Source organism: Lutra lutra, chromosome 9 (genome assembly GCF_902655055.1).
Source record: "Lutra lutra chromosome 9, mLutLut1.2, whole genome shotgun sequence".
NCBI classification, from domain to species: domain Eukaryota; kingdom Metazoa; phylum Chordata; class Mammalia; order Carnivora; family Mustelidae; genus Lutra; species Lutra lutra.
This window is the reverse complement of record NC_062286.1, coordinates 14439290-14467162: the sequence shown is the minus strand read 5'-3', so window position 1 is coordinate 14467162 and position 27873 is coordinate 14439290. Positions and strand designations below refer to the sequence as shown.

At 41.8% G+C, this 27873-nt stretch overlaps 1 long non-coding RNA gene across 3 annotated transcripts in view; it reads left to right on the top strand.

Annotated features, from left to right (window-relative positions):
• Positions 1–23186, top strand: part of LOC125109718 (uncharacterized) — a 38726-nt gene extending 15540 nt beyond the window's left edge. Inside the window, exons 3-7 of one of the 3 annotated variants that reach the window (XR_007130356.1) lie at positions 5115–5205; positions 7652–7714; positions 10163–10355; positions 17952–18066; positions 23095–23186. This is a non-coding gene — a long non-coding RNA (uncharacterized LOC125109718). The remainder of the gene's footprint in view (positions 1–5114; positions 5206–7651; positions 7715–10162; positions 10356–17951; positions 18067–23094) is intronic. The other 2 variants (XR_007130358.1, XR_007130357.1) reach the window with 2 other exon arrangements.
• Positions 23187–27873: the final 4687 nt, after the last annotated feature.

Here is a 27873-nt window from a genome sequence, read left to right as displayed (position 1 = left end):
TTTCATCGTAGATTAACTTGAAAGCTTACTCTGCCCTCTAGATGTATCCTTCTTATCCTATAAAGTTTGAAGTTTCCATGCAGCCTCATAGCTCTACTGAGACCACACATGAGCTCTGTGTCTGAGGCACCTTCACATTCCATTCCTGTGGCACATTTGTGGACATGACAAATGCTGTCACTCAGCCAGCAGATAGCTCGGTTCCATTTCTAGCATTTGTGCTCTCCTATACCCCTTCTCCTATGAACCTGAGCTCCAGGCAGAATCAATCACAGCTTCTTTTGGCCTCATGTCCTGGTGAGAGCTGCTTATGGCACTTACTCCAGGTGCAGACCCAAGCTTTAATCTCTCAGTTCATGTGGAGCACCTTTAATCTGTTTTGCCCCATGGATTACTGGCCACCACTGCTTTGGTTTGGATCACAACCCAGAAGTCCTGTGGCTTCAGCTCTCCTCACTGCTTTGCATTTAAGTTCTATTTCAGTCTATGGTGATGTTAAGTTTTTGAGCCTAACTCTCCCTTTTCGGATTTCTCTTTTTATACTTAGTTTATCACTGCTATGTCTTTAAAGCTGACAGAGGATACTAGACATACACTTAATGTCATCTCTATCAGAAGTCTTCTTGTCTTTTTATAAGTAGAGATTTGAGACTCAGAAGAGGGAGCTGTCTGGTTTAAGGCCCTAGAATGGGCTTGTCCCAGAGTATGAGCGGGTCCTCTGGTCTCCCACCTCCAAGGCCCAGGACCTTTTCACTGTCAGCAGGCACTCAGAAACTGCGCTGAAGAGCAAGTCTCAGTGCTGAGCTGCTTCCTGCTGTCTTGCGGGAAAGGCTAGGAGGCGGCTGCTGGGGAGAATCCCCTGACGTCTCCTGAGAAGGTGGAGAAGGTGTTTACCAGATTTCATCACCCCCAAATTCTTATCTGACTAAAAACCTTTTCTTACAGCAAGCTATCACAGTCCGAGGGAAGCACACCATTCTGTATGATGCCACACACAGCCAATGACCTTCACATTCAGCACAACGACTGAAAGCCCTAGAAATGGTGTTTTCCCTTTGGAGGCAATTTGGCTTCCTTATAAAGAAGAGATATAAAGGGAAGCTATTGATTTTCAATTCAAAATGGGTAAACATTTAATTGTGTTCTGCACAAACATAATACAATTATCAGTTGAAAAGTGTCACTCAGCTGAACAAAGAAGGCCTTCCGTGTGGTATGTGGTATGTGTAGGACAAAAAAAAGTAAAACCTGGCTGCTGAGAATAGTCGCCTGATTGGACACCCATTCCTCATAATATTCCGGAGCTGTGTGATTACAGGCTGTCTGATGAAACTATTTTACGACTCAAAAGTCTGTAAAGAGAAAGCTATCAAGCAAATTCCCAACTGAAATTAAGATTTTAAAATTCAAACTAGAAGGTAGGTATTTTTTCCTCCTATTCATTACTTTAAACGTTAGCCAGAATGTACTTCCGGTCTCTCTGGCCTAGCAAATGCACTTGAGGTTGAAAAAGACTCAAGGTTCTCCTCCCCTTCCGGTGGGGCTGCCGTGATGCCCTGAGACCTCTTACTCCTGTAGCTCCATGCTGGTTCCATGTCCAGGAGGCTCCTTTCTCCCTCATTTCTATAATTCAGAGTTCCAGACAGAACCCGACACACTCAGCAAGCTACTTTTCCTTGCAAAACATGTACTGGGAGATGATTCAAGTTCCAAGCACCTCTCACCACCCAGTAGTGGTATGAGTGGGCATTCTGCCGACCGAATGCCGGAAGGAAGGTTGCTGCAGATAAAGGGCAGCCACAAATCTCAGAAGATTGTCATTCCTGAGCCCAGCGCCAGGAAGGGGTTATTTCCCTTGTTATGTCCTAAGATTACTGTGTGCAGCAATGGGCCGATGTGAGCTGGCCAAGGGGGGAGTGTTTAAAGGATCATGGCAGTGTTTGTCTAATGCTTTGAAGATAAAGGTGAAGACAATTGGGCACATTCCTATTCTTGCAAATGATCTAATAATTACTGTAATAATTATCCTCATCCAACCATAGAGCAACAATAGATATATTCGAGAACATTGAATTTCATGAAGTATTGTGCGTCCCTCAGCTGCAGTCGGCCTCATTGTGAGTAACAGTGCTGATCAAATAACAGAGCCGCAAAGCCGCTCTCCTCACTCACCGGGGTCACGTTGAGCTCCCTCTCTCACACCTTGCAATCAAATAACATACAATAGCAAATACACTCCAGGAGGCTGGAAGGAGGCCAGGGAGGCGAAAGGGCCCCACTCCCAGGTCCTCTGGCTCTGCCTGTCAAACGGTAAGTGAGTATCTCCAATGAACCAGCTAATATCTTTGTGTTCAACTGACAGGCTGTTTTGACATTATTAGACACAGCCAAACAAAGGATGAAAACCAATTGGTAGCCACATTTCACAGTTCCTGGTTGTAGGCACAAAGCAATCAAACACCCCTGCCAGAAAGCCTGAAATGTGGGCTTTCAGCCCGGCGTAGTTCAAGATCCTCACCAACCCTCCCCTCCTTTATGAAGTTTTTCCAGCTAAAGTAACTGTGGGATGAGTCCCAGCCCTGTCCGAATTGCAGGGTGAGACTCCTGTTTTGCCCCAGTCCTCATAAACAGGTGCTTAACCTGTTTAATCCCAGATGGCAACAGGCCACCACAGTCAGGAAGGTACAAGGAATTATGGGGGGATTCTTAGGTATAGAACATGCTAGAACTTAGAGACCAGGCCTGTAGGTTGGAAAAAAGGATCAAATATCAGGAGGTTTAATCTGCAGGCTCTGTGTTCAACCTAATTTCTACATCCCAGAGCTTGAAAGCCTTGACACTTAACAGGTTAAAGAGTTTTAGGGCAGACAAAGTGGTACTACCTTACATAATGGGAAGTAAATTTGGAAAGGTTGATGGTGTAACAATGGATCCAAAAGAGTTTTGAATCAGTTCAGAGATAATAAGTCTATCATGTATTAGAAAAGAAGCTGTTACATTCAGGTATCTACCCTTAATCCAGGTCTCTACCAATGGACCTCTTCATATCCCAATTAGAGAAAGAATCCAAGCTGGAAGGATGGTGGTCCTGGTGGCATGTGTCTTTTCTCTGATGTGGCAGGAAAATTCAGGTTTGACCTGTATCAGCTCTGCCTGAGACACAGGATCCTGCCTTCCTTTCTGCCTCCAACCTTTCTGGGACACTCTTACTGGAACATAAGTATGGGTCTTGCTTCAAGCACGTCTCCATCTACTGTAGGTCATCATTAAACAGTCAAACAAATGATCAGTGAACTTTAAAAGTTCAGCAACTAACAGGGCCTTAAAGATACAAGGAAAAAGGGGGCACCTGTGTGGTTCAGTGGGTTAAGCCGCTGCCTTCGGCTAGGGTCATGATCTCAGGGTCCTGGGATCGAGCTCCGCATCAGGCTCTCTGCTCAGCAGGGAGCCTGCTTCCTCCTCTCTCTCTGCCTGCCTCTCTGCCTGCTTGAGATCTCTCTCTGTCAAATAAATAAATAAAATCTTTATAAAAAAAAGATACAAGGAAAAAGGAAAACAGTGATAATTTTCCCAAAACACTGGAGATTTAGACCTGGAGTAAAATCTCATCTGTGTCACCTAGAGCGAGTCACATAGGACTTCCTTAGGAGTTAAAAAAAATACAGTAATACCATTTCTCTTAGCTTATAGAGTTAACATGAAGGTAGAATGAGGTGATCTTTTGATTTACAAGTTTTGCTTTTGGTGTATTGTTTGAAAATGTCTTTCTATGCATGGATGATGAAGATGGTCTTCTACTTGGTTAGCAGTTTAAAGTTTTTGCTTTTTTATGTTTGGGTTTCTTTTTTGGTGCAATTTAAACAATGTCATTTTTGTCCCTTTATGGATAGCCTATAATACTAATACCTTTCCTAAAAGAGACTGTCTTTCCCTAGTGACTTATAATGTGATTTTTGCTCTAATGCAGATCACCGTTAATGTGCAAGTTTGCTTCTGGGCTCTCTCTTTTGTTCACTTGTTACTTTTCTTTTATGCAAATATATCACTTTTATTATTTCTCTAGCTCTAAGGTTTGTCTTGATTTCTGGTAGGAGAAATTCTTCCCCCTCCTTCTCTTGACCTGCCTCCTTCTCCTCCTTTCTCCTCCAAAGATGTTTGACTCTTCTTAGATATTCCTATTCCCCTCTGTATTTTAGAAGTTATTTGAAAGATTCCATCTCATAAAAATCTTGTTGGAATTTTGATATGAACCCTTTTGATCTGAAGGTTAATTTGGGGGAGAATTGGTATTTTTATAAGATTGCATTTTCCAAAAGTGAACATTGTATTTTCATACATTTTATCCTGATTGGCTTAAGGTCCTTCAGGGGAATTTAAAATTTTTTCTTTGTAAATATTTCACACATTTTCTTTGCCAGACTGATTTCCAGGATCTTTAATAATCATATTTTGATTGGTTCCTGTCAGCAGATGGAAAAAATATTAATTTATATTTGCTGATCTTGTGTTCAACACACTTGCTTGTATAAATCAATATCTCAACTAGAAACAGATGAAACACTCAGAGAGGTTGATTTGAGAAGAGTTTAGTGAAGGGCCCGTTTACAGAGGTGTGGGCTGGGCATCACCACGGATAATCACGATGGATTAAATACAGCAGCCTGGGGCTAGTAATAGTAATTCTCAATTCTTGGCCCTCTACCTGAAGGCCAGAGGAGGGAAGAATGCCTGGAACAGGACATAGGGAGGTCCCCAGAGGGAGTTAGGACATCGGTGGAGGGGATCCACTGGCTAGCAGCAGCAGAGTTGGGGAAACAGTAGCCTGGCTTTACTTTCCTCTGATAGATCTCCTGCCTTGCCTCTGCTCTCCCTCTCACCACTGGCCAGATCTGTCTGAGGCTCGTAGAAGTTAGTGCCACGGAGCACAGAGAGAGTGGGGAAGGTGTGGATGGGTGTGAAAGTACAAGTGGAAGATAACCCACATGTTGCCGACTTCCGTTAGTTTTAATAGTTTGTCAGTCCTCTTGTATTTTCTAGATAGAGATCTGTGACGTCATCAGATATTTTTCTCTATTGATCCTTAAACACTTTTTCTTGTCTATTTCACTGTCTAGGTCCTCCAGTGTAATGTGAGCTAAAGATTACGGCAGTGAATTGGTTTGTCTTGTTCCTGATTTGAATGAGATCACTTCTAAAATTTTACCAGTAAGTAGGCTGCATGCTTTAGTATGGATTTTTTTCTTTACATTTTTTTTTTTAAAGTAAGTTAAGTTGGCTACTTTCTGATCCTAGGTAAGGGTTTCCTGTTGTTTAAAAAGATCATGAGCAGATTGTTACATTTTAACATACATTTTCATACCCCTATTAAACATATTTCTCACTGTGTGAATGTGATAAATTACATTATTATGTTTGTATGTGTGTGTGTGTATGTGAAAAAAAATACCCTTGCATGTCTAGAATAAATTCTACTGTTTATGATGTATTTAAAAAATATGTACTGCTATTTTTGATATGTTAATATTTTGTTTAGGAGAGTCACATCTATATTCATAAGTGAGATTGCCTATAACTTTTTTAATGATCCTGTTTTCAAATTAAGTTTATACTAGCCAAATGAAATAAGATACATATGTTTTCTTTTCTTTATTCTTGTCAATTTTGAGTAAAATAAGAATTAGCTGTTTTTTGAAGGTTTGATAAAACTTCTTGATATGGCATCCTGGTTTGTATGTTTTTGACTGTTTATGCCATTTGTTTAATAGTTACACATGAATTTGGGATTTGATGTATTTTGAGTATTTTGAGTAAAATAACATTTTACTGTATTTTCAAATTATTGATATAATATTATGCTGAATGTACTTTTATGATGTCATTTAAGTTTCATGTTTGGTTATGGCATAATTTACATTTGTCATATTGTTTGTATATATCCGCTTGTTTTCTTTTACTCGTTTTCCCTGATTAACCTTACCAGAAGTTCTCTCATTCATTCCTTCTGTCCTTCTTTATACCTTTCCTGCTTTCTGCTATTTCAGTTATCTTTCAGTTATGAATCATCTCAATAATTTTTTTATTTTATAAGTTTTCTTCTTATCTCTACTTTTGACTTTTCAACACCATCTCTGGATTTACTCCTTTCCTTTTAAGCTAAAGGTTATATAATTAATTTTTTTTTTTTAGATTTTATTTATTTATTTGACAGACAGAGATCAGAAGTAGGCAGAGAGGCAGGCAGAGAGAGCAGGGGGGAAAAAGGCTCCCTGCTGAGCAGAGAGTCCCATGCGGGGCTCGATTCTAGGACCCTGGGATCATAACCCACTGAGCCACCCAGGTGCCCCTATAATTAGTTTTGATATTTATTTTTTTCTACTACATAAATGAGAGACTGTGGACTCTGAGAAACAAATTGAGGGTTTTGAAGGGGAGAGGGTTAGGGGGTCGGGTGACCCTGGTGGTGGGTATTAAGGAGGGCACGGATTGCATGGAGCACTGGGTGTGATGCATAAGCAATGAATCTTGGAACACTGAAAAAATAAAATAAAGTTTAAATAAAAAATACACTAAAAAAATAAATATGTAAGACTTCACATTTTCCTCTGAGAACTTTTGAGATGCCAGATGCCCCATAGAAATAGTTATATGACCATGACTACACAGCTCTTATGGAAGCTCTTTGTTGGTATATATTGCTTTCTTTGTAATTCAGTTCTAAATATTTAAATTTTTATTATGATATTTTTCAGCAATATTGTGTTCTCAAACTGCCAGGGTATTTTCTTTTCCCTTTTTCCTCCTTCCTTGCTTTTATTGGCTAGATTATTTTCTTTTTTCTATTTCTTCCTCTAGCGGTTTGAAAATCATACATTTTATTGCTGTTCTTTTGGTGCTACTTTAAAATTCCTTATCATTCATACTTCAGTTAACAGAATACAAGGTTAATCAATATCCTTACCTTCCTTCTGAACCTCTTTCTTGTGGGCATTTCAAAATTTAATCTGCTTTGCATTTAAACTCTCCCAAATACATTATTTTTATTGGTGTGTATTTTTAACAGTTAATGCTAATTTAGATTTAGCAACATGTCTTTTCTTTCTTTCTGCTCCACTGATTTTATACCAACTATTTTCAATATGTCATATCTTCAGTAAATTGGTACATCAAGGTTACAAGTTTCATTTCAGGAAGAGTGGGTACCCTTCACAGGTCTCCTTGATATTCTTTTTCTTTTTTTTTTTTTAAGATTTTATTTATTTATTTGAGAGAGATCACAAGTAGGCAGAGAGGCAGGCAGAGAGGCAGGCAGAGAGAGAGGGGGAAGCAGGCTCCCCGCTGAGCAGAGAGCCCGATGTGGGGCTTGATCCCTGGACCCTGAGATCATGACCTGAGCTGAAGGCAGACGCTTAACCCGCTGAGCCACCCAGGCGCCCCTCCTTGATATTCTTTTAAAAACCACTTCTTTTCCACAGAAAACATCATGGTAAGTTAGCTTACAAGACAATGTGGATTTGTCTTACATCTGCTCTATCAATGTCAAACCTCAAAAATCCCAACTAACTAGGAAAAAAGTTTGTCAGAAATACATTCCATATAGGAAGGAGATGTCATTTTGTGACCACTCAAACCCCTATTCCTCCTTTTTCGCAAGGTGTGGCATCAGATGTCTGCTAACAGAAGTCTCTGGGTTTAACAGAATGAAGAAGAATGATGTGTAAGCTGTATGTGCTTTGAGTAAATACGGTACTTCTGGATCATTCGAAGCCCTTTTTCCTGTTGACTTTGGCTGCCGACAGGATGGTCCTTCAGTTTTCAGGATCAGATCTGATGTGTGGATAAGCTGGTGATATACTTGAGGATTTTGGTAGTCTTCACATATAAACCGAATACCTCAGCCTCTGTGTGTGTGCAGGGTGTGTGTGTGTGTGTGTTAGAAATCTGTTTTTTCCGCATATATTAGGCCATTCTTTAACTAAGCTGTGCTTACAGATACGTTGTGCCCCTAGCCTGAGGAAAAGAGAAACATTTTGAGGTTTGATTTTTACAGCAAACTGACACCCCAGTAGCTGAATAATTTGGAAGTTATTATGGCCTTATATCTCAATACATCTCCAAATCTAAATGTAGATGTTAATGGATAGGACTGTGTGTTTAACGCTTGCAATGTAGACAGGAGCTAACACAAAAAGCATTTTATTTATTGTAGGCAAAATATCTGGCTTCAGCTTTTCATTCAAATTGTCATTTGTTTCTAATTGTCAGGGTTATGTAATAAATACTCTGTCTGCTCTTTAAAAAAAATGAGCCATTGATAGTGCATTTAATATAGATTACATGATAAACTTTCAGCTCTTTTAATAACTCTGACTCATCTTTGCTCCTGCTTTCTTCTTCCCTTTGTGTCTGGTGTGTGTCTGGTGTTAGAGTAATATGCATCCTTTCTTTCTTTCTTTTTTTTTTAAGATTTTATTTATTTATTTGGGAGAGAGAGAGAGAGCATGAATGGTGAGAAGAGTAGAGGGAGAAGCAGACTCCCCGTGGAGCAGGGAGCCCGATATGGGGCTCGATCCCAGAACCCTGACAGCATGATCTGAGCTAAAGGCAGACGCTTAACTTACTGAACCACTCAGGCACCCCTGCGTCCTCTTTTAGACCATGAACTCCCTGGAAACAAGAATTGATTTTATTCATTTTTGTGTTTCGCCTGGAATGTTACACAGGGTTTTACAAGCAAGGGGTGATGGCATTAATGCTGGCTTAATGAGTGGTTGAGTGGATATTATTGTCCCTGGTAGCCCTGGTACTTTGGCTCAGGATCTAGGGATGGTGGAGGGTGCTTTATAGAACCCTTCCTGCAAGTGACGGCTAGCATCCCAGGTGGCCCGCCACAGATGCCCGAGGAAACCTTCCTTCTCCCTCTCTCTGTCCTTGCTAGGATAAGCAAAAGGAAAGGGCTGGTGGCAAATTTGCATGTTGAGTTAATTTATAAACACATCATATATACAAACTCTCACGAGTTCTGTGTCTGAACATTGCACACCTCCCTCCCTACCTAATTATATTGCATAAATCTGTGGGTGAAAAAAATGGAAAGATTCTTTACAATTTCTGTGAGTATTTAGTCACCACTGTATTTTATATCAGCCACACTCTTTTCCTTGGCAATGTGTCTGCATTTCTCTGCGTTTACTGTCTGGACACACTCCTTCTTAATACTTAAACAAAGTCTTAGCTAGGCATATGCAGCCATGGTATTAATGGGAGGAAAGTAGGAGCCATTTACAACTGGCGCTTGTCCAGGAGACAGACACAGTCATGCCAGTGACAAGAGGAAACGGAGTCTTCTCCGCTTTAAACTCTGAGTGCATAATGAACAGGGAAGTGAGGAAGGGGGGCACTGCCCGAGCAGAGAACCAGATAAGGTGGCGGGACCATTCCCGGTCTTGCCTCTGCCATACACCTCGTAAACTGATAACTTGGGGTAGAATTTCCCAGCCAGCAACTGGAGAAGAAGTGGATTTTATAGCAAATCTAGACAGGCTGACAGCTCCCAGTAAACAGAACATAGGTCTTCTTTGTAACCTGGATAGGAAGTCGCCGTCTGCCTCCCTGTATCTTGTCTTGGGCACAGATCTTGTGCTAGTGTGTCAGAAGCTGACCCACAGAAAATAATTATGATAAAATTAACAGATAGGTCACATTTATTGAATGCATACCAGGTGCCAGTAACTGTGCCCAGTGCTTTATAAAGATTTTATTTACTTATTAAAGAGAGAGAGAGAGAGAGCATGCGCACAAGTAGTGGGAGCAGCAGGCAGAGGGAGAAGCAGGCTCCCCACTGAGCAGGGAGCCCAATGTGGAACTGGATCCCAGGACCCTGGGATCGTGACCTGAGCTGAAGGCAGATGCTTAACCGAATGAGCCACCAAGGCACCCCTGCCCAGTGGTTTATATACATGAATCTCATTTCATCTTCTGTAAAAGTCCCTTATACTTATTTTGATTTCACAGATAATAAAGCCAAAGCTCAAAGAGGTTAAGTTGTTTTCCCAATGTCTCTCCAGCTAGTAATGGGCAGGGCTGGGCTTATGAGTCAAGCTTAGTTGTATCTGGTGACCGCGCCTGCTCTTCACCATCTTTCCTGTCTCTCCCACTCCTCCAGAACCCCACGATACCCTCCACGGATGGCCAGCATTCCTCGTACAGCAAGGTAGTGTGCTTCCTTGCTGAGGTGTCTCACCCTGCTGGGCTATGAACTCCCTGGAGACAGGACTCCTCTCATCTCTGTATCTCCACTGCCTAGCGTGGTATCTGGTGCGAAGAAGGAACACAGGAGATGTGTGATGAACGAACCAGTAAGTAAAGGACACAAACATTTGGTAAAGGGGCTTTTCGTCAAAGAGCCTGATTGCATCTTACTGGTTATCTCTGCCCCAGTAGGGAAAATCAGGTCACATAGTAGGATTTAAATTTATTTTTATTGTTTAAAAGATTTTTATTTATTTAAGAGAGAGAGAGAAAGAGAGAGAGAGAGAGAGCACGTGTGCACATGAGCACGAGCAGGGGGAGGGGCACAGGGCAAGGGAGAGCTAGGCTCCCTGTGGATCAGGGACTCGTGTCTGGCTTGATCCCAAGGCCCTGGAATCATGACCTGAGCTGAAGGCACACGCTTAGCCAACTGAGCCCCTCAGGTGCCCCTAAATTTATTTTTAGATATAGATGACAAATCAGTTTTCTTGGTAAAACAGTCGAGAACGAAAAGCATCAGCAGAAGGAAATAAAAGGTTCTCTTTGGGAATAGACAATTTGACAGAAGACTGCAAGATCATGGTTAGGACTTCAGGTAGTCAGCCTGTCAAGGTCAAGCTCAGAAAGCCTCACCTCTCTTGTGTTTCAGAGCCTAGAGTAAGCTGTTTCAATGCCAACTGACAGCCCCCTCTCGGGGTTTAAGTCAGCTTCCAGCTGGCTGAGTTATAGCTGCTCCAAACCTAGGTTTCATTCTTTCTGAGACCATACCAGGCGACAGATATGGTCTCTGGTTGCTCCTTCAGAAATACAGCTGTCACTTTGCAGAGCACATTGGAGAAAAGCTACACCCCGTGCAATCAGTAGGTATGCTCTGTTTGTAAATGCTGAGCTCAGAGCAAGGAGCAGACAGCTTCAGGCTGGCTCTGTGGAACACCCCAGTGCATGGCACACAAGAGGATTTGCACACACCCGGGCCTCCAGCCACACTAGTTAACGGTTCTCACCAGCTCCTTCGAGAGGGACCACTAGGTACTGAGGTCAGTTTGGAGTGTGGGCTTCACCTGCTGTCAGCAATAAGGACCCAGGGTAAACTATCAGGTTCTCATAGGACAATGGATCCAATTATAGGTTTCCCCGGCTATCCAAAAGTAGACCGTTCCTCTGAAAACTTTCATAAGCTGAAATGGTGTAAAGCAAAGAAGCAATTCCTGTTCATTTATATGGAAAAAAAAATTGAGTGTTTCCAGACCTCCAAAATAACCACTCTAAGGTTTTTGATACCGTAGGACATGTATTGCTAAAGAAGGCACAGAATAAACCCCGATGAAAGGCAGATGCTCACAGACGCCGTCTGAAGCCAGGGTGGCTTGCTGCTGAGACACTGCATGGGGTTCCTGGGAATGGAGCTTGGGGGGGGCCTTCCCGCTGCTCTTTTCCGTGTGCGCTGCCTCTCCCCCTCCTCACCGCAGAGCAAACGCTGAATGAGATTTTCCCTTTTCACCTTTTTTCACAAAAGCAGATCCTTTTCAGATTTCTTTTAGGTAGCAAAACCAGGTGCTAATGTAGGTCTTTTTGTAAAAGTGATGTGGCATTATCACAACATTTTGAAAAGCAGAGGATACCAGTATTCTCCACTAAGCTTTGAATTCAAGGGTGGAAAGCTTTTCCGGTTATGAACTGAATGGAGTCCATCCGTTTACTGAAGGAGAAAACCAAGTAGGCAGCCCTTTTTGCAAGATGCTCTCTGAATGCCTGACATGCTGTCAAAGACCTGGGAGTATGCGGAGCCTGGGTTTTGTTTTTTCTTCAGATTGCTAAGAGGTCAGGTGTTTTGGGGGGTGGGTTGCAGGCTTGTGTGGAAACTATGGACAGGGTTGCAGAGACAGGCATGCAAAGGTCTAACTGCTCTCCCCCACCCCCTCGTCCTCCCAGTCAAGCCGTTCATCGCTCTGTGCAGTCCTGGGCTGTCCCGAGTGTGCCTTTGAGTGATGAATCTCAGATTGCTAGATGTCCCGCCTGCTTCTGTACTTAGAATAATACATGCACATGATACCAAACGATAGAAACTGTTGATGTTGGTAATTTTTAAGGTATCTGGAAGCATGTCTGGGGTGAACTAGGTGACCCGGGAAGTCAGTTATATACCTGCCCTATGTGCTGGCTGGTGTCCAGCATTTCCCAGGGAAGCCTGGTAACCTGATCTTTTTATAAAGTTAATGTCCTAAAAGGCATGTAGTTTTACAGAGGGAGCCTCCTTTTCTGCTGTGGAATGCTATCAAAGTGCAAATTTCTATGAGCGTATTAGTGACTCAGGCACAGCGTGAGTCCAGGGCAGGCGAGATGTTTTCCGATCAAGTCACTGAGCAAGTGTAGGATTTGGGTGCAGCAGGGATGAGAATAAGGAAGCCACTCGTTCTTCTTTCCTGCAGAGTATATATAGATTTGGTAGTCATTCATCTCCTCCTTCCCCCTTCTCCTGTCCCCTCCACACCCACGTGTCCGCACACACTGCCGTGCACACTCGCGCCCAAGCAGGGTGCAGACATCCTCTCCCAGTGTTCAGCCCCGAGGTTTCCCACAGCTGGAGTGGGGAGCGCCACCTGCGTGGTTCTGCTTTGTGTCGGCCGCACTTGCGCACGCAGGCCTGGTAACCATCTGCGTAGGCAAGGCCCAGGCCTGGCCTGGAACCACCAGCGTAGCTCCTGCAGGCCCAGAGGAGACCTGGACACAAAGCAGGCATCCTGCCGTACCTGAGAGGGCCTGCTTCATGTCCCCAGTTCTTTCACACAAGGAAACCGATGTACACATTCCCCTTCTTTCTTAATAGTCATGTTTCTTTGTTTTCATAGCTGAGTCATTCTGGGAGGGATGAGCTGAGGATGACTCTAAATTAAGTGGCTCTGTCACTGCTTCCTTCCCTCCCTTCCTCCTCCCTTCCAGCTTGCTTGCTTTCTCTCTCCCTTTTCTTTCTTGCTTTCCTTCCTTCCTCTCTCTTTCTTTCTTTAATCTTTCTCTCTCTTCCTTCCCTCCTCCCCTCCCCTCCCTACGCCTCCCCTCCCCTCCTCTCTTCTCTTCTCTTCTCTTCTCTTCTCTTCTCTTCTCTTCTCTTCTCTTCTTCTCTTCTCCCTCCTTCCTTTCTTTTTCTTTCTTTGCTCTCCCTCCCTCTCTTTCTGAAACTGCTTTGTGTCAGGCTGTGCGGAGACAAACCTGCACAGAACTCTGTCCTGCACTTGAGGACATCAGAGTCTAGTGGGCGAGACAAATACTGACTCATAATTGCAGCCCATGTGATGAGAACTCTTAGATGGGTGCATGGAAAGAGCCTTTCAGGCACAAAAGAGAAGCTACAAGCTTCCTCTGACAGAGTTTGGAAAGATTTTACAGAGGACTTTGGATCTGAGTTGGGCATTGAAGAATGGACAGGAGTTTATGGACTGGAGAAGTGGAAAAAGGTATAAAACCATAAGTAAGAAATCACAGTGTTTCTTAGAAATGGCATATTGGGGCATAAAAAGCAAGATTAAATTATTCTATAGTAGGATTAAAAACCAATAATGGAAAGGTCTCAGGAAAAGTCTTCAAACTCTTGGAAATTAAATAACAAATCCATAAATAATTTGTAAACCAAAGAAGCAATCAAAAGGAGAAAAGGAAGAATTTGGAACTGAATCAAAATGTATATGCAACATTAAAATTTGCAGGGGCTCTGTAAACAATATTGGGGGAAGAACTTAGAGCATTCAGTATCTATATCAGAAGAATGGTCTTAAATGATTAAGCTTAGTTCCTACCCCAAGAAACTAGAAAAAGAAGAAACTGAACACAAGTAAGTAGAACAAAAGAAATAGTAAAGATCAGAGCAGAAGTTGGTATAATTAATATCAGAAAAGCAATAGGGAAAAATCTGTGAGACCAAACCTGCCTCTCTGAGAGGAATGATAAAATCAACAGCCTCCAGTCAGATTGGTGAGGAAGAAAAAAAGGGAGAAGACACCACGTATAAATATAAGAAAAGAGAAAGGTGGCATTCACTATAGGTCTTAGGAAGTCAACTAGGGTATAATATGATGACAATAGGTTTATGATGACAAAGACACAAACTACCAGAGCTCAAGACAGAGTAGATAAATGACCCTGTATCTGTTTTTAAAAATTGAGTTCCTTATTAAAAACCTGCCCCCAAAGATAACTCCAGGACAAGTTTGTTTCACTAGTAAATTCTACCAAACATATAAGATAGAAATATTACCAATTCTGCATATACTCTTCTAAAAAATTGCAGAGAATACTACCAAACTCACTCTATGAGGCCAGCATTCCCTTAATATCACATTTAGTGATATTATAAGAAAATACCAATAGTACCTTTCATGAACATATTGTAAAAATTCCAAACAAAAAGTTAGTGGATTGAACACATCATGACTAAATAAATTTATCCAAGGTTGACTTATGTTGAAAATATTAACAGACTAAGAAAGAAAAAAGATCTCAGTAAAAACATTTAAAACATGAAAAAAAAAAAAAACAACTCAACATTCATTCCTGATCAAAACTCTGTCAGTAAACTAGGAATTGAGGGAACCTTCTTCTTCAGTTTGATAAAGGGCATTAATAAAATAATCCACAGCTACCATGATACTTACTGATAAAAGACTGAATGCTTTCTCTTAAAATCAGGAAGAAGACAAAGATGGCCACTCTGACCACTTCAGTTGAACTCTGTGCTAGAGATTCCGGCCAGTTCAGTAAGGCATTTGATGCAGAATATTTGATATCCTTTACAAAAATCTAGTAGAACTAGATTTTACTGAGGTTGGAGGGAAAAAGATCAATATCCAAAGACCAATTGTATTTCTGTATAGAAGCAGCAAATAATCAGAAGTTTAAAGAAAAAACAATGCCGTTCATAAGAGCAGAGAAATATGGAATGCAAGGGGATACATCTGACAGAAGATGTGTAAGACCTACACACTTACAATGGCGAGGAATGTCTGGTGACGTGTCAGATACCAACTATCTGTAATTGATCTACTGACTTAGTGCCATCTCCCTAGAAGCCTTAGCAGGTGTTTTTGTCGAAATTCACAAGCCGATCCTAAAAGGTATAATAATGCAAAGGACTTCGAGTGGCCAAAATAGACTTTTAGAAAAGAAGAAGTTTGACAGAGAAAGAATTTGTGTAGAAAAATTATGACGCTATTTGTTGATACCAGACCATGTCAAGTCTTGAATTAGACTTTAATTATTTTAAAATAAGGAATCCACACAAAACCTTGCACACACATGTTTATAGCAGCTTTATTCTTTTTTTTTTTTTTAAAGATTTTATTTATTTATTTGACAGAGAGAGATCACAAGCAGGCAGAGAGGCAGGCAGAGAGAGAGGGAAGCAGGCTCCTCACAGAGCAGAGAGCCCAATGCGGGGCTCGATCCCAGGACCCTGAGATCATGACCTGAGCCTAAGGCAGAGGCTTTAACCCACTGAGCCACCCAGGCGCCCCAGCTTTATTCTTAATTATCGAAACTGGGAAACAATCGAATGTCCTTCAGGCCATGAAGGTATAATAATCTGAGGAATATTCAGACAACTAAATCCTATTTAACATCAAAAAGAAATGAGCTATCAAACCATGAAAACACATGGAAAAAAGCTCAAATGAAAATTATTAAGGGGAGGAAGCCGCTCTGAAAAGACTACATACTACATGATTCCAACTCTATGACATTCTGGAAAAGATAAAACTCAACAGGCAGGGAAAGATCAGTGGTTGCCAAGGGTTTTGGGTGGAATGAATGAAGAAGTGGCGTGCAGGGGGGTTTTAGGGCCCTGAAACTACCCTCTCTGACACCGTCAAGGCAGACACAGGGCATTTTGCATTTATCACAACTCTTGGAAATGTACAATAGAGTGAGCCCTGATGTAAACTGTGAACTTTAGTTACTAATAATGTATCAGTATTGGTTCATCACTGTAACAAGCGCACCACATCAACTGCAAGATGTTATTGGCGGAATCTGGGAAGCATGTGGAAAGGATCTGGGAGAACTCTTTGTACTTTCTACTCAGTTTTTCTGTAAATGTGAACCTTCTCAAAAAAAGGAAGGTAAAAAAAATTTAAGAGGTCGTTATTTTCAGCAACATTGTCTTTGTAATCAGAGCTGTGCCGAATTCAGGTTTTGCCGGCAGGGCTGGAAGGGAAGACCAAAAGCGAGCACGTCAGCTCGGAGGTTACTGCAGTAGTCCAGGGGGAAGGCCGTGAGGGCCTGGGGAGGGTGGTGGCAGCCAGAATGGAGAGTTAGAATAATGTAAAAGCCTCTGAAGGGAGACTCAGGAGAGTCCACTGATGGTTTAGCTGTGGCAGTGAGGAGAGAAGCGAGAACACACAGTGTTGGAAAGAAGAGTTACGTAGGTTTGCAGACTTCTGAGCCAGTCTTGGCTCTGGATTTTGACATAATTGCAGGAATGCCCAGGAGGCGTTATTGTGGTGCTGGGGCTCGAGGCTCAAGAGCACAACGTCTAGGAGTGTGCAGTCCAAAACTTTAGTCGTTAAACCCACGCGGCTCTGATGCCCGAGAAGTGCGGCTTGTCTGAGTCGAGATGTGCTGCGTGTGTAAAACTGAGCGCAAAAAAGGCTTAGAAAAAGAAAACATAAAATGTCTCTATAATTTGTATACAGATTACATTATTTGAATTTCCCCTGTTTATTTGACAGTTTTGCTGCGGCTACTAGAAAGGTTAAAACTACACACGTGGCTCACATGATTTATCTGCTGGGTTGCACCGGTCTTGGGCTTCACCAGAGGCTTTCTGTCCAGAACCATCTAAACTTGGCCTCGTAGGGAGAGTCCCCATCCTCAGAGTTGTGCCCCACTCTAGGACGTGAGGAGCGGAGCGAGGTGGAGTCAGGCGGGATTCCCGGGGTGACCTCGGCACAGTCTGGGTCTCCACAGGAGTCCCTTTGCCCGCCACTTGAGAGCATCCAGCCAAGCAATACCTGGCCTGGCCGTCACCAGCATGTCTAACAGAGATCATGAGCAGAGATCATTTCTAATCCTCCTTGCCTTCTCTTCCTTCACACAGTGATGAGCGATCCAGGTCTGGGTCTGACCCAGGTGGCTGTATCTCCCGCCTCACCCTGCCCTGGGACTTGGCAGTGAGAGAAAGCCATGACTAGGGATGGCCATGTCGTCCTGAGGCAGGGCTGATACCCGTGTAGACAGGTGCCCTCACCGCAGGGGGAGTGAGCCTGAGCTCCTGCTGGTTCCCATAGCTCCTCGGGCTCTGGCATTCTTTTCTGTATGCCCCCGCCGCGCAGGACCCGGAGCGCACATCCCTGGCAATGGACCTGCTCCAGGGACACCACGCTGTGCCTATATCCTGGCTGTCCCCTTGCCGTTTGGATTCGTTACATTGTTAAGTTCACTCCTGGCCTTTAGGTAAGGATCCATGGATGGTCCACATCCCCACCCACAACCAGGGAGACTCAGAAACCTGGCCATCTGCCCGTTCCTGTGAGTCCCTGCCGGCTCACCAACACTCAGTCCCTCCCCTTTTCTTCCACCGTCATCGGAGAAACCTGACATCCTGAGTCTGGTACTTGATCTTTTATATAGTGACCCAAACCAGCTTTCCCAATCCATATCCCATGTTCTCAGCAAGCAGGTTTCTTCCTCTCTCTAAAAATACGCTTTCCCCACAGAGAACAGAGAAGGTGGTGTGGCGCCGTCGTGGAGATGCTGGGACGGCCGAGGCAGAAGTGGGCTGACGCAAACAACCATGCCTTTGGAGTCTCCCGTTAGGTCTCAAGTGTTCATGTAAATTTTATATTCTATTACACACATACACTTAAATCATCATTTAGTCAAAATGTTACCCGTGGAAGATGTTTCCTTGTTTTACCCTGGATTCTTATACCTCCTGGCAAAGCACTCCCTTGCACCCCGCCCAGGACTCCTAGGAGTAGACAGTCCTCAGTTTCAGACAAAATAGGCAACAGGCACCTAGTTCACCAGCCTGGTTTCTGCAGGGAGGGAATACACCGCTTGAGTTTCTCTGGGCCCTAGGAGCTGCTTGGCCTCTCAGAAGTTTCCATGTATGTGAATTCCTTATAATGACTGCAGATGTATTCAAGTTTCTTGGCTTCTGGGCAGTGTCTGTCCATGTCTCCTGCTTTGTCCTTAGCTGCTATGCTTTCTCCTGGGCTGAATACGCCATGGGGTTTGAAAAGGCAGAGCCCAGGTCTCTCCTGTTCATACCTTATTCCTCTAAGTTAGCACAGCGCTTGGCATAGAATTGGTGCTTCCTGAGGCTCTGTTGAGTCAATGAAGGCTCTGGTGAAAACAGGGCTGATGTGTCTTATATTAAGAGACTATCAGTATCTCAAGGCAGGATCTGTCTCCCATGTCTTTGTGTTTCCCTCTGGCTCTTGCACCTAAAGCTCATTTGTGTTTATTGAAGGATGGTGGATGCGATGGATGGAGAGTTTGGAAATTTGATAGAGTGACCCACCAGCTTAATGTATTTTCTTTACCAGTTACTGGAATGAACCATCTTACATTTGATGTTTCCCACGAGGTTATGTTTCAAAGTAGCTCTGTGATTTGTTACCACGTACCTGTTGGGGGCCATTGAGAGCTGAGAAGTACGGACTTTGGAGGGCTCTGTGAGAAAGGGTGGGTGGCAAGGGGACAACGGGATAGCCACTGCCAACAAGGAAGCACAGATGCTCCCCTCATCAGCATTGTCAGTGGCTGATGGGGTCCATGCAGACTCCATGACTTTGATGCCTTTGGTGGAGAGCATGTCAGATGGTACACTTACCACGAGGTTTTGTAATAAGGTAACTAGAGAGATGGCATAACCATGTAGTAGAAATGGGATTTCCAGACATGAAAGTCCCTTTGACATTCAGTGTACACAGTGGGGAACTGAGAGATATTAGAAAGCAGAACAGAGACGCATGAACAACACACACCCTCCTGAGCGAAAGGAGGTATTGATTAGTGTGAGTGGGAAGGATGGGTGTTCTACAAACTAGGTCTCATCAGGAGCCTAATGTTTGCACTGTCATTTAAAGTGCTTTACATACTTTTGGTTTAAGAATTGCTGTCCCGTATTCAGCGATTTCCGGAAACGGTGGGGAAAGTGATTGCGGAAGTACAGAAAGGGCCCATGTGTGTCTTAGTATGTTTGAGCTGCTATAACAAAATACCATGACCTGTGTGGCTTACAAACAAGGGAAATTTAACTGCTCACAGTTCTGGAGGCCATGAAGTCCAAGATCATGGCACCCACAGATTCAGTGCCTTGTCAGGGCCTCCTTCCTAGAAAACTCTCTTTTCATTCACATAGCAGAGGGGGCAAGGGAGCTCTCTCAGGCCTCTTTTATAAGAGTACAAATCCATATATATATATATATATAAAAGAGTACACATCCTTATGTGGGGGTGCTGCTCTGCAAATCACCTCCCAAAGGCCCTAATATCATCATGTTGGGAATTCAGATTTCAGCATATGAATTTGGGAGAGGAGGACACAGTTACTCAGACCATACCAGAATGGCAACCTGACATTATTCCTGAATAAATTCATAACTGGTATAGACATTATCATACTCCATAATATGTTTGTCCTTTTGGCTATAGGAGAATAGAATGGATGAGTGAATTCAGAAAGCCAATCTCAGAGGACACCTATCCACTGTGTGTAGAAAGTCAGGAGCATACTCAGGCCAGACCCAGGCCTCTGGGTTCCTAACATGGTCTCTTGTGGGTGGGGCCCTGCATACTTAGTTCCATCAGCCTGCCTCTCCTGCACTGGTTTCATCTGGCATGACCATTCTTCCCTAGGCATTGTCATTTACTATCACAAAATATCAGTTGACACCATTAAAAAACCAAATACCCTATAACTTTGGCATTTGAAGTATGGCCTGAGGACCAGTGGCCCTGTGTCATCTGAGAAGCTCAGGCTTCACCCTTAATTCACAAATCAGGATTTGCATTTTACAAGATTCTCTGGTAATTTACAACTCCGGCACGTTACAACTTGGATACGCCGCCCTCTAACATCCGTCACTGGGCTGCTCCTTTGTAATAGCCATTCTAGTCTCTGAAATTCAGCTTCTTCTGTCTCAAATTACATCCCTACATCTGGTCATCAAACTTTTCCATCCTCCCACATCTTAGAGATGGCTTTTCCTGCCCACTGCTGACAAATCCTGCTTTACTACCTGGAGATGAGCCTTGTGCATTCAAAGAGAGAAGAAAAGGAAATAGCTTAGTTTAACTTTTTTTTTTTTTTTTTGGTCCATTTAATTTCACTTAGGACACACGTGACTTGTTTTTATTTTCCTAAAGATATCAGTTCCTAAGTTCCTGAAGTTTTAAGTTGTTAAACAGTGGTTTCCAGTCTTCTCAAAGTTGGACATATAAGAGCGAGATTACAGTTTTCATTCTTGATGTTAAGAAAGTAACTTCCCAAACGCTATGAATGCTAATATTTGTGATTTATAAAATCACAAGGTCATTTATAAGATACCTTTATGGGCCTCTTGGGGAGTTATTTACTAGGCAACCTTTTGTAAGACCAAGATAGGACCTCCCACAGCCAGGTGTGACATCCCACAGGGTGAGGTGCCCTGGTCAGTACACCAGGAAAAATGGGAATGTGCTAAAAACAAACAAAACTATCAGATAATTAAGGTGGTCTTGGCTGGGGCTTGATTGACCTTTTATAGTTTCCAAATGTTCACCAACAGTTCTTTAGTTTTAAAGAACTTGTGGCTTTTCAAACTATCCAGGTTGCTAGTAAGTTTCCCTAAAATTTTCCATTTTATGATGAAAGAATTCAGGTTTCTGACTAAGATTTAGATTCAAATGCTGCCTTCAGTCTGTACTAGTCCTGTGAATTTAGATAACTCAGCTTTCTCATCTGTGAAAGGTGGGACTTCATGACTAACATGTAGAATAGTGAACATAGAGAAAATGAATGCAAAGTTTCTGACATGAAGTCAGGAATCGGTAGCTGGTAGCTATTATTACCTGGCTTTGAGGATAATGCTTAGCAGATAAACATACAAGAAATAATTTGTTGAACTCGCTTCCCCCCTGAACTCATCTTCGTATGATGAAGGACAGATAATAGTAATAATCTGGGGAAAGGTCTTCTCTTGATAACTTGATTTCTGAGTTAATTTACATAAGCTGTCCCCAGTTTACAAAGGGATCTTGTTTACTGTCAATAAGATAGATTTTAGAATGACATTTAAAGAATACAATAAGTCAAATAGGTGTTCATGGACATTCTTAAAATAGCCACAATGTTTCTATGAGACTAGAACTCCAGAGGAGAAATGTATGTTTCCTTCCCATGGAGGTCAAATATTTTTCTTATCAATGTCTGGGGGAAAGTATCTCTGATCTCGGCATGGGACAAGTGAGACATTTATCTGCCCATGTTAGGTATTCAATCCCAGCTGAATTGCTGTAGGGCAATGGAAGAGCTAATGGTGTGGGACTTGGAAGATGCATATAACATACAGAGACAGTTTGGGATAAAGTGTTATAGGCAGGTTAGCATGGGGATGAGGGAACAGAGCTCAAAATGGGATGTTATCCCTTAACCACCAGGGAGGCTGTGGTCAGCCTAAAATTCAGGGACCTAACTAAAGACTAAATAAGCCGGGTTCCTCTTTGAAGTCCAAGCTTTCTGTGGAAAGAGCCTTAGGTGACTAAGAATGACCCCTCCACTAGAGGCGCTAGAGGTCACTTAGTGTATTCTGTGTCTATTCAGGGTTTAAGAACTGAAAATGCTAGGAGGCCTGAGCCAGATAACTAGAAGTAAGTATGTGCAAAGTCCTCAAAGCTGCCTCTTCATGAAAGAAGAAAACCCCAACCCCTTCCATGAATATGCCACACCTTACCTTAACCTCCCCATAAGGAGATAAGACGCAGACCTCCTGAGGGCAGGCCCTCTCTCTCAGAGTCTGCCCGCGCTCCTGTCTTGAGCATGTACTTGTGCTATCACTACACTGTGGCTTTCACCTACCTGGCTTATCTGTGAATTGTCTCTCAGGCAAAACCAAGAACCTTGGTCGCTGGCTCTGAGTCGAGGTCTCATTCTCACCTCTCTGGATTCCTCCTTGGGCTCTACAGGGTAACAAAAGGACCAGGAAAGCAATATAGACTGTCCTGCCCTTGACCATAGTGATGACCTCAAGTATACACTTAATATTTATATTATGTGCTTACATGTTCTATTAATTAAGTATTCTATAACCTCACTCAAATAGTGCTCGTAATTAAGTGTTAGAACATTGACTGGTATTTTTTAGGTTCCTATGTGGTAAAGGCAGTTTGTGAAGTTAACATTCATGGTTGAATACAAGTAGGCTTTGGGCAGGAAGGAGAAGAGCACTAAAAATCCGTGGGCTAGTTCTTACAGGTTGCTCACAATGAAAAAATACACATTTCTAAATTGGTGAGTAATCTCCGCTTATCTTACTTTACAGTAATAAAATGGAAACATTGTTCAAATCATTGAGATTTTTCCCCAGGAACCACTTATCAGATGATTGGCTTTGTCTTTATTCAGTCCTTCATAATGAACACTTTTTTTTTTCTCTTTGAGTAGTTTTGCTCTGCTTTTGAAATGATGAGGGATATTAGAAAATTAAATAACATCTTTTTCACAGCTCTTTTTGTATGATAAAAAGCAGTGTTTTCAGATTGAGGAAGCATTTATAGGTCTTACTACTTTCCAACTTCATATTCTACAGATTTTGGTTTGGTTTTAGAGATACCTTTTAGGAATTAAACTAGATTTTTTTTTTTTCCTACCAGTGCATTGACCACCCAGCTTGGAAATGAGGATGTTGACAAAAATAAACCATGTGATTCTCCTGCCACATCACCCTTCTCTCCCCAGTTAAGGTAATAGTCATCCTTAATACTGTGTTCATGCTAGTTTTATTTTTTATTAAATACTACAGTTTAACATTTGACAAGGAATAGCACAAATGATATTTTATGACACTCTAAAAATAGTTCTACATCTTCCATGAGGAACTTGCAGTCAAATAAGAAAATTATGTCATTTGCCATCTTGAAGTTGGGTGACTGGCCAAACATTACTCAAAGAGGACACAGTTAATAACGAGTTACATGTGTACTTGTCTTCCCCTTTGTGCTGCACAGTGAAATCATGCCAATTTCGAGAGACAGAACATGGCCCTTCTTGTTAGCCCCCTATTGTGAGTAATCAGATCAGGAAACAGTGATTGGTTCCTTACTAGTAGATAAACACTTCTTAGTAAAGATCAAATAACTTGCATTTGGGAAATCTATTAACCATTTTTTTTTTTTTGGCTACAGTTGTTGTTTTTTATGGAAGTATAGTTGACATACAAAGTTATATTAGTTTCAGGTGTACAGCTTAGTGATTTGACAATTCTGTACATTACACAGTGCTCGCTATGAAAAGTGTTGCTATCAGCTGATGTTGCAATTGTTTTCTATGTTTGTTATCTACTTGGTTGAAAACCTAGTAGGCTTTGTGACCTACTAAATTTGACCTACTAAATAATAAACAATAGTCAAATTTTCAGCTCCTAAAACCCCTGTTTCTCATATTCACCTTTGGGGAACTTCCTGGGATTTAATTTGGTAAGTGGAAGTGTTGCTTCTGTGACCTAAGTGATTTTGGTTACTGATGAAAATGAGCTACTTGGGTGATTGAAGCAAAAATCTACCAGTTACAAATTGCTCTGGTTTCTTTAAAGTGTTCTCATTTTCATCAGATCACCAATTACTGAGAAGTGAAGTAATGATGTCAGGCTCTATCACATGTAATATGAAATATGTGCATTTGCCTTTATAGGAAAAATGATACACTCTATTAGAAAGCATTCAAAAATATATTATCAAGGAGAAATTTTAGAAAACAGTCTCTAGTTATAAAACCTGTTTTAATATATGTACATTTTTACCATACATGTAATAAGCTGAATAAAATCTTCCATATAAGAAACTTATTGCCATTTCATCTGTGGGGAAAAGAAAGGAGGCAAAAAAAAAAAAAGACACATTAAGAATTAAGTATCTTTTGTAGAAAATATTTTTCAGTGACTTTTATCCTCTTATCTTATTGCAGAAAATTGAGATATTGATCAAAAGAGTGAGATTATTAGTTTTGTGTATCAACTTGTAGATCACAGGAGGCCCAGCTATTTAGCTACGTACTATTCCTGGGTGTGTCTGTGAAGGTGTTTCCAGATGAGGTTAGTATTTGAGTCAGTGACTAAATAAAGCAGATTGCCCTCCCCAGTGTGGGTGGGCCTCATCCAATCTGTTGAGGGCCTGAATGGAACAGAAAAAAAAGGTGGAGGGAAGGAAAACTTGCCTCTCTATCTGATTGCTTGAGCTGAACCGTCTGTCTCTTTTTATTCCCTTAGTTCAGGACTTACACCATTGGATTCCCTGGTTCTCGGCTTTTAGACTCAAACTGAACACTCCACCATGGTCCTTCCTGGCTCTCTACCTTGCAGACAGCAGATCAAGGATCTTCTCAGCTTTCACATCCTCATGAGCCAATTCCAAGTATCAAATTTCTTCATTTATAGGTATCCTATTGTTTCTCTTTCTCTGGAGATCTCTGAACAATACAAAGGGATTTTAGAATAATTCTTGAATCTTTTTTTTTTTTAAAGATTTTATTTATTTATTTGACAGAGAGAGATCACAAGTAGACAGAGAGGCAGGCAGAGAGAGAGAGGGAAGCAGGCTCCCCGCTGAGCGGAGAGCCAGATGCGGGACTTGATCCCAGGACCCTGAGATCATGACCTGAGCCGAAGGCAGTGGCTTAAGCCACTGAGCCACCCAGGCGCCCCTAATTCTTGAGTCTTAATGGAAGCCTTCCTTAGAATTTTTAGTCTGGTTTAACATTTCATCATCTTCCGTAGAATTCTCTTGAGTATCAACTACCACTGTTCAGATTCAGTGACAGGTGTGACAGTGAATTCTCCTGCCAGGTGAAATAGAGAGGGACACCTAGGGTGGCTCAGGTGAGAAAGGAGATTAACCTATGGCTCAGCACTGATTAATGTTACTATCTGAAAAATTAATATCTCAGGGTTTGGTGTGTTTATTTTCTAATTGGAGAAAAATCTGCTTTCCAGTCCTCACTTCTAAGTAAGAGGTAACTTCATTAAGTTCAACTCCAATAAACTCAATACTGAGTCATCACAGTGAAAGCATCAGGCCATGCAGCTTCATGGGAACTTTTCCATCCTGACAATCATATTTCTAAACTGGGGCCTTTTTTCAATGCTAATTCATCATCACCATTCTGTAGGCTAAGCCTGAGAGGACAGAATCTCACAAGAATTTGCCATATGTACTCATCAGCTATCCGAGACACCATGTCCACACAGGGAGGAACACTGATGACATCGCTCTGCTCTTGCTCCAGGTGATCGTAGACAGTAGTCTCATAATTAACAGTCTTTAGGATGTCCTAGGTTGGTCATTTTGCATATACTTGTGCTAATCTAACGCATCACATGCAGCTAACAAATTCAAGAGAGCTCCATGGACCCTGAGCTGGGCCTCTAGGTCCTGCACTCCTGGCTGTCCCACCTGGGTGTTCCCATCACCTTCCAGCTCCCTGTTCTTTTATTACACATCCTCAAAAAGCATATAGTCTGGTTTTTGTTGTTGCAAAGTTATAAAAATATGTCTTAAGGGCTACGTAAACTTTTGAGATTGACTTTTCACTTAGTTATATACTGCTGTGATTTATCCATATTATTGCCTATAAATATAGTTCATTCTTTTTAACAGCTGTAAAATATTCTGCAGTGTAAATATACCACATTTTATTTATCCATCATACTGTTAAAGAGCCCTGCAACACTTCCCATTTTCAATCTTATAAGCAGTGCTGTTAATGAACATTCTTATATATGTCTCCAGCACATATTTAAAAGTAGCTTATGTACACACACACACACACACACACACACACACCTTCTCTCTCTCTCTCTCTCTCACACACACACACACACACACACACACACACACACACACACACACTGTCTCTCTCTCTCTCTCACATACCCAGGAATAGAACTGCTGGATAGTAAGGGATTTGAATGTTAGGTCTGACAAGATAATGATAACTTGTCTTCCAAATTTGTCGTAGCAGTTTACATTTCCATCAGCAATGTGAAATGGACTCCGTTGTCACATTCTCTCAAATACCTGACTTCTTGATTTTTGTCATTGAATGGTTGGTTCTAAAATGTTTTCTTATTGTGATTTTGATGTGCATTTTCCTCATCCTTAATGAAATCAAATGTCTTTTCATGTATTTATTGGTTCCATATGACTCCTCTTCTGTAAGATACTTATTCATTTCTTTTGTTTTATTTATTTATTTTTTTTTGGGTAGAAGTTCTATATTTTTTGTGCTTATGTGAATATCAGTTACATGTGTCAACATATTCTTCCAATTTATACTTAACTTTTTGCATTTTTAAAAAGTGTTTTGTTACAAAGAGATATTTTAATTTTAATATAAACAAATTTATCAGTTTTTTATTATTAGCTCCTTTAGCATTTTAAGAATTCCTCCTTCTCCAAAGATAACTCTCATGTTATGCCAATTATAATAACGAATGTGTTAACGCATCAATTACTGTGTTACACATGTGAGCCATAGAAACCGTGTAAGACACTGTCCTCAAGAAGCTCTCAGCCTGGGGGCGCCTGGGTGGCTCAGAAGGTTAAAACCTCTGCCTTCAGCTCAGGTCATGATCCCAGGGTCCTGGGATCGAGCCCCGCATCGGGCTCTCTGCTCAGCAGGGAGCCTGCTTCCTCCTCTCTCTCTGCCTGCTTCTCTGCCTACTTGTGATCTCTGTCTGTCCAATAAATAAATAAAATCTTTAAAAAAAAAAAAAAAAAAGAAGCTCTCAGCCTGGTGAGGAAATAGGACCATGAACAGATAATTATGTGGAAAGTGATCAGTCCTGTTACATCATGCAGTACACTTGGACAGAAATCCACCCCCTGAAGGGAAGATTCTGTATGGTGGATAGCTTAATGTAGTTTTGTCCACATTTGCCCCCCAAACTTGACTGCAGCAGGTGGGAACATCTCGTCTACTCATTTATCTATACAAATATTTGAATACCAAAGAGGAATTTTTAAGCATGAGTCATATACAGCAGATTATAAGGCACATTTTTTGCATTGTTTTTTTTGTGAGTCTGAAAATACCTTCACCCTCCCCCTCACTAAGATTCTAGGGTGAGCATTTGAATTATAAAACTTCAGCTGATTCTGATGATCCAAACTGGACCATCCTTGGTATGTGCTCTTTGCTCTCGTTCCAGTGGACTGTGTGTTTGTTGGATGTCCTCTTCTTGCCTCATCTTGGGATACTTACTACTAGTCACACCGAATCCTTAGTTTTTGCCAATGAACTTCATCGAAGTGTAGCTTCTGAGTGTGCGGCCAGTTGCCCACTCATGTCTATGGATGGCTTCCATTTCATCCAGTATGCTCTGCAGAATGCAAGCTGCCTTCTTTCTTAGTAAAATGGCTGCGATGCTCTACCTTTTC